Raw genomic sequence first — 11,240 nt, 5'->3', positions numbered from 1 at the left:
AGATGCGGTGGTATTCAGAGCCGGCACGTGGGTGCACCTAACCCTACTAACAGGACCGCGTCACAAGTCAGAGGGGTCTTTTTTGGTAAAGGTAGGGGGCACAAAGTTGTCATTTTCTTGGTGGGGTAGGAGGTAAGTCGGGAAGGGTGTCGCTGAGGGATGGAGGATTGATTGGAAAGGGGCCACTCAGCAGGATCCCTCTCTTACCTGTTCATTTCCAGATCTTTTCACATTCAGGACTCCCCCACCCCAACAGTGTAAAGGAGGTATATTTTACTAAAAAAAGGGTGACTGCCCTGTAATCAGGGTTCAGGTCGCTTTCCCTTTTCTCCTCCCTACATTGGCCCTCTTCACGCCAAGGTCCAAAGTGAGCGCCCTCTAACTAGGGTGTGGGTCTTTCCCTGTCTTTCACAAGGTAACACTGCCATTTGGAAGGTAGTTCTAGAAACCAGCCTCTTGAGAGGGTTCAGGGTTTGTCCTACTAGCTGTCCCGTGCCCTCCTCACTCACGCACTCAGCCAAGTCAAAGCCCGCGTCCTCTGCATCCACCTGGACCCGCCTTCTGCCGCAAGCTCTCCTCCGTTCTGAAAGAGATCGGTGCCGAAAAGAAGGAATTAGGGTAATTTCCGGCAGGGCCGAGTACCTTGCCAATGTCATCTGAATCTATCTTGTACACGTGCTCTCTACTGAGCCACACCTAACCCGCTTCACCTCTCTCTTTCTAGCAACTCAAAGGACAAAATGAACAAGATGACACAAGCACCAAAGAAACTGCAGGAAAAGGGAAGAAAAAGCCACGGCCAACGGCTGCACACACCGCACCCCTGTACCGAGGGATCGGGTTCGACACTTCTCCTCACAGGCTTAATCCCCCTTCAGGTGCCCAGTAAAAGGACCTCCCTGTAAACAAGGATCAAGGTCCAGTCCTTACCAACCAAAATGCTTTATGGATCCCTTCCATACCTGAGGTGGAGCGAACCCCCTTTAAAAAGGGTTGAGGTCTCTGTGGGTTTGAGCTCCTTAGGACCTAGCCTTTAAAATGCCCCGGGCCGTTGACCTCTCCCTGTCAGAAGGGTGCAGGTCTCCCCTTTCTAACTCCTCTTGGGCCGTTGGCACTCGCTGGGCAACGAGACCACCCACTTCCGAGGGAACGGAGGTCTCTCCTTTACAGTGCTTTTCGCTCTGGCCCATTGGAAGGCCCCTGGCTTAACGACAACCCTGTAAGGAGGGTTTCGGTCTCCTTTGCCATGCAAATTAAGCCACAGGTCACTTTGACAGGCCCGGCAAAATGACTGCCCTGTAACCAGGGTGTAAGGTCTTATACCTCTCACGCTTAAGCTAGGGGAGCCTTTCTGTGCCTGAGCGACTCCCCCCTACCCTCCAGGACTTGAGAAGGGTTGAACTTCTGTTTCTCTTAGTCACAGTAAATTCCCACAGAATGATTTCTACTTGGCTTTTTTGAGATTTGAAGTGAAATCTTACTCGGGACCTATCCCGGTCAGATAGAACATGGTGTGGCGAAGGGGCGGCTGTAAGGGGATGGCGGAGGCCGTGGAAAATTCGCCCCTTTTCTCAAAAAAGCCAAGAAATGGCCCAACCAAGCAAACGTCACAAAGTCTGGAAATGAACAGGGGGGTTGGGGGGCTCCTTTCGGACCCTCACTTCCGTGTAATCCTTCCTCAAGTCCTTTTGCCCTGCCCAATTTACACCGCTCAACCAACCACAACTTTCACCCTTTGTTTTCTTGTGCACAAGAAAGAACACTGTCGGACTGACAAGCGACAACTGCAGGGATTCAGACAGCTCCGTTAGTTGTGTCCGAATTCCTGGCCTTGTGTCTCTTTAGTGATAAAGAGAGGAGATTCCTCGGGCTACCTTTGAAGAGATTGATGTGGCGGTCCTTTCTGAAATGTGTTGATGTTGAGATGTTGTAGGTAGATGCGGTGGTATTCAGAGCCGGCACGTGGGTGCACCTAACCCTAGTAACAGGACCGTGTCACAAGTCAGAGGGGTCTTTTTTGGTAAAGGTAGGGGGCACAAAGTTGTCATTTTCTTGGTGGGGTAGGAGGTAAGTCGGGAAGGGTGTCGCTGAGGGATGGAGGATTGATTGGAAAGGGGCCACTCAGCAGGATCCCTCTCTTACCTGTTCATTTCCAGATCTTTTCACATTCAGGACTCCCCCACCCCAACAGTGTAAAGGAGGTATATTTTACTAAAAAAAGGGTGACTGCCCTGTAATCAGGGTTCAGGTCGCTTTCCCTTTTCTCCTCCCTACATTGGCCCTCTTCACGCCAAGGTCCAAAGTGAGCGCCCTCTAACTAGGGTGTGGGTCTTTCCCTGTCTTTCACAAGGTAACACTGCCATTTGGAAGGTAGTTCTAGAAACCAGCCTCTTGAGAGGGTTCAGGGTTTGTCCTACTAGCTGTCCCGTGCCCTCCTCACTCACGCACTCAGCCAAGTCAAAGCCCGCGTCCTCTGCATCCACCTGGACCCGCCTTCTGCCGCAAGCTCTCCTGCGCTCTGAAAGAGATCGGTGCCGAAAAGAAGGAATTAGGGTAATTTCCGGCAGGGCCGAGTACCTTGCCAATGTCATCTGAATCTACCTTGTACACGTGCTCTCTACTGAGCCACACCTAACCCGCTTCACCTCTCTCTTTCTAGCAACTCAAAGGACAAAATGGACAAGACGACACAAGCACCAAAGAAACTGCAGGAAAAGGGAAGAAAAAGCCACTGCCAACGGCTGCACACACCGCACACACAGCACCCTGTACCGAGGGATCGGGTTCGACACTTCTCCTCACAGGCTTAATCACCCTTCAGGTGCCCGGTAAAAGGACCTCCCTGTAAACAAGGATCAAGGTCCATTCCTTACCAACCAAAATGCTTTATGGGTCCCTTCCATAGTTGAGGCGGAGCGACCCCCCTTTAAAAAGGGTTGAGGTCTCTGTGGGTTGGAGCTCCTTAGGACCTAGCCTTTAAAATGCCCCGGGCCGTTGACCTCTCCCTGTCAGAAGGGTGCAGGTCTCGCCTTTCTAACTCCTCTTGGGCCGTTGGCACTCGCTGGGCAATGACACCACCCACTTCTGAGGGAACGGAGGATTCTCCATTACAGCGCTTTTCGCTCTGGCCCATTGGAAGGCCCAAGGCTTAAGGACCACCCTGTAAGGAGGGTTTCGGTCTCCTTTGCCATGCAAATTAAGCCACAGGTCACTTTGACAGGCCCGGCAAAATGACTGCCCTGTAACCAGGGTGTAAGGTCTTATACCTCTCACGCTTAAGCTAGGGGAGCCTTTCTGTGCCTGGGCGACTCCCCCCGACCCTCCAGCACTTGAGAAGGGTTGAACTTCTGTTTCTCTTAGTCACAGTAAATTCCCACAGAATGATTTCTACTTGGCTTTTTTGAGATTTGAAGTGAAATCTTACTCGGGACCTATCCCGGTCAGATGGAACATGGTGTGGCGAAGGGGCGGCTGTAAGGGGATGGCGGAGGCCGTGGAAAATTCGCCCCTTTTCTCAAAAAAAGCCAAGAAATGGCCCAACCAAGCAAACGTCACAAAGTCTGGAAATGAACAGGGGGGTTGGGGGGCTCCTTTCGGACCCTCACTTCCGTGTAATCCTTCCTCAAGTCCTTTTGCCCTGCCCAATTTACACCGCTCAACCAACCACAACTTTCACCCTTTGTTTTCTTGTGCACAAGAAAGAACACTGTCGGACTGACGAGCGCCAACTGCAGTGATTCGGACAGCTCCGTTAGTTGTGTCCGAATTCCTGGCCTTGTGTCTCTTTGGTGATAAAGAGAGGAGATTCCTCGGGCTACCTTTGAAGAGATTGATGTGGCGGTCCTTTCTGAAATGTGTTGATGTTGACATGTTGTAGGTAGATGCGGTGGTATTCAGAGCCGGCACGTGGGTGCACCTAACCCTAGTAACAGGACCGCGTCACAAGTCAGAGGGGTCTTTTTTGGTAAAGGTAGGGGGCACAAAGTTGTCATTTTCTTGGTGGGGTAGGAGGTAAGTCGGGAAGGGTGTCGCTGAGGGATGGAGGATTGATTGGAAAGGGGACACTCAGCAGGATCCCTCTCTTACCTGTTCATTTCCAGATCTTTTCACATTCAGGACTCCCCCACCCCAACAGTGTAAAGGAGGTATATTTTACTAAAAAAAGGGTGACTGCCCTGTAATCAGGGTTCAGGTCGCTTTCCCTTTTCTCCTCCCTACATTGGCCCTCTTCACGCCAAGGTCCAAAGTGAGCGCCCTCTAACTAGGGTGTGGGTCTTTCCCTGTCTTTCACAAGGTAACACTGCCATTTGGAAGGTAGTTCTAGAAACCAGCCTCTTGAGAGGGTTCAGGGTTTGTCCTACTAGCTGTCCCGTGCCCTCCTCACTCACGCACTCAGCCAAGTCAAAGCCCGCGTCCTCTGCATCCACCTGGACCCGCCTTCTGCCGCAAGCTCTCCTGCGCTCTGAAAGAGATCGGTGCCGAAAAGAAGGAATTAGGGTAATTTCCGGCAGGGCCGAGTACCTTGCCAATGTCATCTGAATCTACCTTGTACACGTGCTCTCTACTGAGCCACACCTAACCCGCTTCACCTCTCTCTTTCTAGCAACTCAAAGGACAAAATGGACAAGACGACACAAGCACCAAAGAAACTGCAGGAAAAGGGAAGAAAAAGCCACTGCCAACGGCTGCACACACCGCACACACAGCACCCTGTACCGAGGGATCGGGTTCGACACTTCTCCTCACAGGCTTAATCACCCTTCAGGTGCCCGGTAAAAGGACCTCCCTGTAAACAAGGATCAAGGTCCATTCCTTACCAACCAAAATGCTTTATGGGTCCCTTCCATAGTTGAGGCGGAGCGACCCCCCTTTAAAAAGGGTTGAGGTCTCTGTGGGTTGGAGCTCCTTAGGACCTAGCCTTTAAAATGCCCCGGGCCGTTGACCTCTCCCTGTCAGAAGGGTGCAGGTCTCCCCTTTCTAACTCCTCTTGGGCCGTTGGCACTCGCTGGGCAACGACACCACCCACTTCCGAGGGAACGGAGGTCTCTCCTTTACAGCGCTTTTCGCTCTGGCCCATTGGAAGGCCCAAGGCTTAAGGACCACACTGTAAGGAGGGTTTCGGTCTCCTTTGCCATGCAAATTAAGCCACAGGTCAGTTTGACAGGCCCGGCAAAATGACTGCCCTGTAACCAGGGTGTAAGGTCTTATACCTCTCACGCTTAAGCTAGGGGAGCCTTTCTGTGCCTGGGCGACTCCCCCCGACCCTCCAGCACTTGAGAAGGGTTGAACTTCTGTTTCTCTTAGTCACAGTAAATTCCCACAGAATGATTTCTACTTGGCTTTTTTGAGATTTGAAGTGAAATCTTACTCGGGACCTATCCCGGTCAGATGGAACATGGTGTGGCGAAGGGGCGGCTGTAAGGGGATGGCGGAGGCCGTGGAAAATTCACCCCTTTTCTCAAAAAAGCCAAGAAATGGCCCAACCAAGCAAACGTCACAAAGTCTGGAAATGAACAGGGGAGTTGGGGGGCTCCTTTCGGACCCTCACTTCCGTGTAATCCTTCCTCAAGTCCTTTTGCCCTGCCCAATTTACACCGCTCAACCAACCACAACTTTCACCCTTTGTTTTCTTGTGCACAAGAAAGAACACTGTCGGACTGACGAGCGCCAACTGCAGTGATTCGGACAGCTCCGTTAGTTGTGTCCGAATTCCTGGCCTTGTGTCTCTTTAGTGATAAAGAGAGGAGATTCCTCGAGCTACCTTTGAAGAGATTGATGTGGCGGTCCTTTCTGAAATGTGTTGATGTTGAGATGTTGTAGGTAGATGCGGTGGTATTCAGAGCCGGCACGTGGGTGCACCTAACCCTACTAACAGGACCGCGTCACAAGTCAGAGGGGTCTTTTTTGGTAAAGGTAGGGGGCACAAAGTTGTCATTTTCTTGGTGGGGTAGGAGGTAAGTCGGGAAGGGTGTCGCTGAGGGATGGAGGATTGATTGGAAAGGGGACACTCAGCAGGATCCCTCTCTTACCTGTTCATTTCCAGATCTTTTCACATTCAGGACTCCCCCACCCCAACAGTGTAAAGGAGGTATATTTTACTAAAAAAAGGGTGACTGCCCTGTAATCAGGGTTCAGGTCGCTTTCCCTTTTCTCCTCCCTACATTGGCCCTCTTCACGCCAAGGTCCAAAGTGAGCGCCCTCTAACTAGGGTGTGGGTCTTTCCCTGTCTTTCACAAGGTAACACTGCCATTTGGAAGGTAGTTCTAAAAACCAGCCTCTTGAGAGGGTTCAGGGTTTGTCCTACTAGCTGTCCCGTGCCCTCCTCACTCACGCACTCAGCCAAGTCAAAGCCCGCGTCCTCTGCATCCACCTGGACCCGCCTTCTGCCGCAAGCTCTCCTCCGTTCTGAAAGAGATCGGTGCCGAAAAGAAGGAATTAGGGTAATTTCCGGCAGGGCCGAGTACCTTGCCAATGTCATCTGAATCTATCTTGTACACGTGCTCTCTACTGAGCCACACTTAACCCGCTTCACCTCTCTCTTTCTAGCAACTCAAAGGACAAAATGAACAAGATGACACAAGCACCAAAGAAACTGCAGGAAAAGGGAAGAAAAAGCCACGGCCAACGGCTGCACACACCGCACCCCTGTACCGAGGGATCGGGTTCGACACTTCTCCTCACAGGCTTAATCCCCCTTCAGGTGCCCAGTAAAAGGACCTCCCTGTAAACAAGGATCAAGGTCCAGTCCTTACCAACCAAAATGCTTTATGGATCCCTTCCATACCTGAGGTGGAGCGAACCCCCTTTAAAAAGGGTTGAGGTCTCTGTGGGTTTGAGCTCCTTAGGACCTAGCCTTTAAAATGCCCCGGGCCGTTGACCTCTCCCTGTCAGAAGGGTGCAGGTCTCCCCTTTCTAACTCCTCTTGGGCCGTTGGCACTCGCTGGGCAACGAGACCACCCACTTCCGAGGGAACGGAGGTCTCTCCTTTACAGCGGTTTTCGCTCTGGCCCATTGGAAGGCCCCTGGCTTAACGACAACCCTGTAAGGAGGGTTTCGGTCTCCTTTGCCATGCAAATTAAGCCACAGGTCACTTTGACAGGCCCGGCAAAATGACTGCCCTGTAACCAGGGTGTAAGGTCTTATACCTCTCACGCTTAAGCTAGGGGAGCCTTTCTGTGCCTGAGCGACTCCCCCCTACCCTCCAGGACTTGAGAAGGGTTGAACTTCTGTTTCTCTTAGTCACAGTAAATTCCCACAGAATGATTTCTACTTGGCTTTTTTGAGATTTGAAGTGAAATCTTACTCGGGACCTATCCCGGTCAGATAGAACATGGTGTGGCGAAGGGGCGGCTGTAAGGGGATGGCGGAGGCCGTGGAAAATTCGCCCCTTTTCTCAAAAAAGCCAAGAAATGGCCCAACCAAGCAAACGTCACAAAGTCTGGAAATGAACAGGGGAGTTGGGGGGCTCCTTTCGGACCCTCACTTCCGTGTAATCCTTCCTCAAGTCCTTTTGCCCTGCCCAATTTACACCGCTCAACCAACCACAACTTTCACCCTTTGTTTTCTTGTGCACAAGAAAGAACACTGTCGGACTGACAAGCGACAACTGCAGGGATTCAGACAGCTCCGTTAGTTGTGTCCGAATTCCTGGCCTTGTGTCTCTTTAGTGATAAAGAGAGGAGATTCCTCGGGCTACCTTTGAAGAGATTGATGTGGCGGTCCTTTCTGAAATGTGTTGATGTTGAGATGTTGTAGGTAGATGCGGTGGTATTCAGAGCCGGCACGTGGGTGCACCTAACCCTACTAACAGGACCGTGTCACAAGTCAGAGGGGTCTTTTTTGGTAAAGGTAGGGGGCACAAAGTTGTCATTTTCTTGGTGGGGTAGGAGGTAAGTCGGGAAGGGTGTCGCTGAGGGATGGAGGATTGATTGGAAAGGGGACACTCAGCAGGATCCCTCCCTTACCTGTTCATTTCCAGATCTTTTCACATTCAGGACTCCCCCACCCCAACAGTGTAAAGGAGGTATATTTTACTAAAAAAAGGGTGACTGCCCTGTAATCAGGGTTCAGGTCGCTTTCCCTTTTCTCCTCCCTACATTGGCCCTCTTCACGCCAAGGTCCAAAGTGAGCGCCCTCTAACTAGGGTGTGGGTCTTTCCCTGTCTTTCACAAGGTAACACTGCCATTTGGAAGATAGTTCTAGAAACCAGCCTCTTGAGAGGGTTCAGGGTTTGTCCTACTAGCTGTCCCGTGCCCTCCTCACTCACGCACTCAGCCAAGTCAAAGCCCGCGTCCTCTGCATCCACCTGGACCCGCCTTCTGCCGCAAGCTCTCCTCCGTTCTGAAAGAGATCGGTGCCGAAAAGAAGGAATTAGGGTAATTTCCGGCAGGGCCGAGTACCTTGCCAATGTCATCTGAATCTACCTTGTACACGTGCTCTCTACTGAGCCACACCTAACCCGCTTCACCTCTCTCTTTCTAGCAACTCAAAGGACAAAATGAACAAGATGACACAAGCACCAAAGAAACTGCAGGAAAAGGGAAGAAAAAGCCACGGCCAACGGCTGCACACACCGCACCCCAGTACCGAGGGATCGGGTTCGACACTTCTCCTCACAGGCTTAATCCCCCTTCAGGTGCCCAGTAAAAGGACCTCCCTGTAAACAAGGATCAAGGTCCAGTCCTTACCAACCAAAATGCTTTATGGATCCCTTCCATACCTGAGGTGGAGCGAACCCCCTTTAAAAAGGGTTGAGGTCTCTGTGGGTTTGAGCTCCTTAGGACCTAGCCTTTAAAATGCCCCGGGCCGTTGACCTCTCCCTGTCAGAAGGGTGCAGGTCTCCCCTTTCTAACTCCTCTTGGGCCGTTGGCACTCGCTGGGCAACGAGACCACCCACTTCCGAGGGAACGGAGGTCTCTCCTTTACAGCGCTTTTCGCTCTGGCCCATTGGAAGGCCCCAGGCTTAAGGACCACCCTGTAAGGAGGGTTTCGGTCTCCTTTGCCATGCAAATTAAGCCACAGGTTACTTTGACAGGCCCGGCAAAATGACTGCCCTGTAACCAGGGTGTAAGGTCTTATACCTCTCACGCATAATCTAGGGGAGCCTTTCTGTGCCTGAGCGACTCCCCCCGACCCTCCAGCACTTGAGAAGGGTTGAACTTCTGTTTCTCTTAGTCACAGTAAATTCCCACAGAATGATTTCTACTTGGCTTCTTTGAGATTTGAAGTGAAATCTTACTCGGGACCTATCCCGGTCAGATGGAACATGGTGTGGCGAAGGGGCGGCTGTAAGGGGATGGCGGAGGCCGTGGAAAATTCGCCCCTTTTCTCAAAAAAGCCAAGAAATGGCCCAACCAAGCAAACGTCACAAAGTCTGGAAATGAACAGGGGGGATGGGGGGCTCCTTTCGGACCCTCACTTCCATGTAATCCTTCCTCAAGTCCTTTTGCCCTGCCCAATTTACACCGCTCAACCAACCACAACTTTCACCCTTTGTTTTCTTGTGCACAAGAAAGAACACTGTCGGACTCACGAGCGCCAACTGCAGGGATTCGGACAGCTCCATTAGTTGTGTCCGAATTCCGGGCCTTGTGTCTCTTTGGTGATAAAGAGAGGAGATTCCTCGGGCTACCTTTGAAGAGATTGATGTGGCGGTCCTTTCTGAAATGTGTTGATGTTGAGATGTTGTAGGTAGATGCGGTGGTATTCAGAGCCGGCACGTGGGTGCACCTAACCCTACTAACAGGACCGCGTCACAAGTCAGAGGGGTCTTTTTTGGTAAAGGTAGGGGGCACAAAGTTGTCATTTTCTTGGTGGGGTAGGAGGTAAGTCGGGAAGGGTGTCGCTGAGGGATGGAGGATTGATTGGAAAGGGGCCACTCAGCAGGATCCCTCCCTTACCTGTTCATTTCCAGATCTTTTCACATTCAGGACTCCCCCACCCCAACAGTGTAAAGGAGGTATATTTTACTAAAAAAAGGGTGACTGGCCTGTAATCAGGGTTCAGGTCGCTTTCCCTTTTCTCCTCCCTACATTGGCCCTCTTCACGCCAAGGTCCAAAGTGAGCACCCTCTAACTAGGGTGTGGGTCTTTCCCTGTCTTTCACAAGGTAACACTGCCATTTGGAAGGTAGTTCTAGAAACCAGCCTCTTGAGAGGGTTCAGGGTTTGTCCTACTAGCTGTCCCGTGCCCTCCTCACTCACGCACTCAGCCAAGTCAAAGCCCGTGTCCTCTGCATCCCCCTAGACCTGCCTTCTGCCGCAAGCTCTCCTCCGTTCTGAAAGAGATCGGTGCCGAAAAGAAGGAATTAGGGTAATTTCCGGCAGGGCCGAGTACCTTGCCAATGTCATCTGAATCTACCTTGTACACATGCTCTCTACTGAGCCACACCTAACCCGCTTCACCTCTCTCTTTCTAGCAACTCAAAGGACAAAATGAACAAGATGACACAATCACCAAAGAAACTGCAGGAAAAGGGAAGAAAAAGCCACTGCCAACGGCTGCACACACCGCACACACAGCACACACCGCACCCTGTACCGAGGGATCGGGTTCGACACTTCTCCTCACAGGCTTAATCCCCCTTCAGGTGCCCGGTAAAAGGACCTCCCTGTAAACAAGGATCAAGGTCCATTCCTTACCAACCAAAATGCTTTATGGGTCCCTTCCATAGTTGAGGCGGAGCGACCCCCCTTTAAAAAGGGTTGAGGTCTCTGTGGGTTGGCGCTCCTTAGGACCTAGCCTTTAAAATGCCCCGGGCCGTTGACCTCTCCCTGTCAGAAGGGTGCAGGTCTCGCCTTTCTAACTCCTCTTGGGCCGTTGGCACTCGCTGGGCAACGACACCACCCACTTCTGAGGGAACGGAGGATTCTCCATTACAGCGCTTTTCGCTCTGGCCCATTGGAAGGCCCAAGGCTTAAGGACCACCCTGTAAGGAGGGTTTCGGTCTCCTTTGCCATGCAAATTAAGCCACAGGTCACTTTGACAGGCCCGGCAAAATGACTGCCCTGTAACCAGGGTGTAAGGTCTTATACCTCTCACGCTTAAGCTAGGGGAGCCTTTCTGTGCCTGGGCGACTCCCCCCAACCCTCCAGCACTTGAGAAGGGTTGAACTTCTGTTTCTCTTAGTCACAGTAAATTCCCACAGAATGATTTCTACTTGGCTTTTTTGAGATTTGAAGTGAAATCTTACTCGGGACCTATCCCGGTCAGATGGAACATGGTGTGGCGAAGGGGCGGCTG

The 11,240-nt window shown here is 51.7% G+C and overlaps 1 long non-coding RNA gene across 1 annotated transcript; it reads left to right on the top strand.

Moving 5' to 3' along the window:
* Nucleotides 1–491: 491 nt before the first annotated feature.
* LOC135980112 (uncharacterized) lies at nt 492–10,543 on the top strand. Its single transcript, XR_010597341.1, has 6 exons — nt 492–618; nt 725–2,553; nt 2,660–4,497; nt 4,604–6,440; nt 6,547–10,310; nt 10,417–10,543. It is a non-coding gene; the product is annotated as an uncharacterized LOC135980112 (long non-coding RNA).
* The last annotated feature ends 697 nt before the right edge of the window (nt 10,544–11,240 follow it).

This window comes from Chrysemys picta, unplaced genomic scaffold (genome assembly GCF_011386835.1).
Source record: "Chrysemys picta bellii isolate R12L10 unplaced genomic scaffold, ASM1138683v2 scaf1866, whole genome shotgun sequence".
NCBI classification, from domain to species: Eukaryota; Metazoa; Chordata; order Testudines; family Emydidae; genus Chrysemys; species Chrysemys picta.
The sequence above is the reverse complement of the archived record's forward strand: the minus strand, read 5'-3'. Positions and strand labels throughout refer to the sequence as shown.